This window comes from Microtus ochrogaster, chromosome 5 (assembly GCF_000317375.1).
Source record: "Microtus ochrogaster isolate Prairie Vole_2 chromosome 5, MicOch1.0, whole genome shotgun sequence".
Taxonomy (NCBI): Eukaryota; Metazoa; Chordata; class Mammalia; order Rodentia; family Cricetidae; genus Microtus; species Microtus ochrogaster.
In genome coordinates, this window is record NC_022012.1 from 77,015,967 (window position 1) to 77,018,367 (window position 2,401).

At 41.4% G+C, this 2,401-nt stretch overlaps 1 protein-coding gene across 1 annotated transcript in view; it reads left to right on the top strand.

Annotated features, from left to right (window-relative positions):
• Fem1b (fem-1 homolog B) overlaps nucleotides 1-2,401 on the top strand; it is a 20,187-nt gene that overhangs the window by 1,389 nt on the left and 16,397 nt on the right. The window lies entirely within an intron of this gene.

Sequence of the window (2,401 nt, forward strand, 5' to 3'; positions counted from 1 at the left end):
GGGGGGGGGGGGAGTGGTGGCTGCCTATCTAGGTTTTTATACCTTTCTGTCAGCACTGTTGTTGTAACCGAAGTAGAAAATTAACGAGATCAACAATTAAAACTGAAGACCTCCTGATTCTCCATTTAACCTCTCCATTTTTCCCTCGGTGTGGTCGGATCGAGGCTCAAGCAGATCTCTAGGGCTTTCTATCAAAATAAGTCCCTAGAACGAGCAATAGATGCAGACACTTGATTTCGTCATGCAGCCGGGCATCTCTAGACACGATTCTGACTCCCACATTGCTGGCCGGTATTTTTGGCTGCACAGGTGGCTCTGGACCTGGTGTAGAAGTTATGCCATTGCTAAATTACATGTTATAAGGTGGGATGGCTTTACTATCGTTCAAAAATTACTATTCTATGTAGATTTTTCCTTTGAGGTTAATTCCATATTTTGGGGGGCAAGATAACAGAATCGTCATGTTTGACGTTATTATTTTTTTTGTCCGAGGATTGTGGAATGATTGGCACATTACAGCTGCGTGCAAAATTTGCTTTGACAATTACATTGTTTTTTGGTGAACTGCAAGTAAATAAACTATTAATATTTTAGCATTTTCTTCTTTTGAAATAGATGGACTCTAAGCATAAAAATGTGCAGTTAAGTTTTGGTTAGTAAAAGCTGCCTGACCAAATAACATCTATCTATCTATCTACCTATCTATCTATCTATCTATCTATCTATCTATCTATCTATCATCTATCTACCTACCTACCTATCATCCACCCACCTACCTACCATCTATCTACCTACCTACCTGTCCATCCATCCATCCATCCATCCATCCATCCATCCATCCATCCATCCATCCATCCATCCATCCATCCATCTATCTATCTTTGCTATTTCTGGTTTTAAAAACCAGGTCTTGTTATATACCCCAGGCTGGCTTGGGCTTTAAAACGTTTTTGGTTTGTTTTGTTTTTAAGATGATGAGGGTAATGTTAAATTTTTGTTGCTTTTTTTCCCCCCTTAAACAATAAAAACTGTTTTAAATGAGAGGGATATGATATGAACTGTTGTAGTCCAATGAAATGCCAGCCCCTGAGTCCTGGCTTATCTTTGGTCCTACTGTAGGTAGTAGGAAGGTGGTGTTGAGCAAAGATGGCAACCTGATTCATGTTTGTTTTTCCCCTTTGGCCTCTGTCCTAGAAATTTCCAGTGTCTCACAGCCTTACCTACATCTAGAGGAGTGAGGCAGGATGGCCCCACTATAGAAACAACTGGTCTATTAAGTTAGGAATGAATCCCTGCCATAGCAGCTGCTGTTAGGGACCTTGCTGAGATCTGGGTGGATAAGAGAGAACAGTCAGGGAAAAATTAGTTATCTTAAGAATTTAGAAATACTCTGCTTACTGCCGTCTTCTTGGATCATCACAGAGGAAGCTGTTTTGAGGCGATAATTAAAAGAACCTGATGCCAGGTGTGGTGATGTGCGCCTGTAATTCAAACACAGGAAAGTCGTAAATTTTTTTTTTTTTTTTAAAGATTTATTTATTTACTATGCATACAGTGTTCTGTCTACATCCCAGATCTCATTATAGAGAGTTGTGAGCCAGCATGTAGTTGCTGAGAATTGAACTCAGGACCTCCAGAAGAACAACCAGTGCTCTTAACCTCTGAGCCATCTGCCCGGCTCGAAAGTCGTAAATTTGAGGACAGCTTGGTATATAAAGTTAATTCCGGTTCAGCCAGAGCTGCATAGACCCTATTTCCAAAACAAAACACAATAAAAACAGAAAACCCTGAAACTAAAACAAGCAAGTATCCCTTCCCTCTAATTCCAGAAATGATTGAAAATGCAGTTTTGAGCTCTTGTTTACCATTCTGCACAAGCTAGTGAGATTAAGGAGCTCTAAAGCAGACAGTTGTCAGACACCTACCATATGCCAAGCTTTTGCTTAGGGATCTGAGACAAATGAGAATGTTCCCACTGTAGAGGGTGACAGTTCATGTGTGTGGGGTCAGACATGAGTAATTGCAGTTGCTGTGGCATTTAGGCTTATAGGAGTTTTTGAGGCTGCTGAGGGAGAACAGGAGGAGGATGTTCTCAGCTTTGTGGTGGCGGAGAATAAAGGCTTTACAGAGAAGGTAGTGTTTGAGCTGGACTCTAAAGAACAGTGGGTCATGAAGAGAAGACAGTCTGGTACCTTCAATGTCTCAGTGCTTTTTGCAAGAAGAGATCCAAGCTAGGACAATTTAGAATTGTATGGGTGGGATACTGGGAAGATGGCAGAGACCAATTGAGAGAGTACGGTTCTGGGAGAATGGAGAGATCGATTACTTGAGTGGAGTACTGGGAGGAGTTGGATACTGGGAAAAAGCAGAGATCACTTGGGAGTGGGATACTGGGAGGATG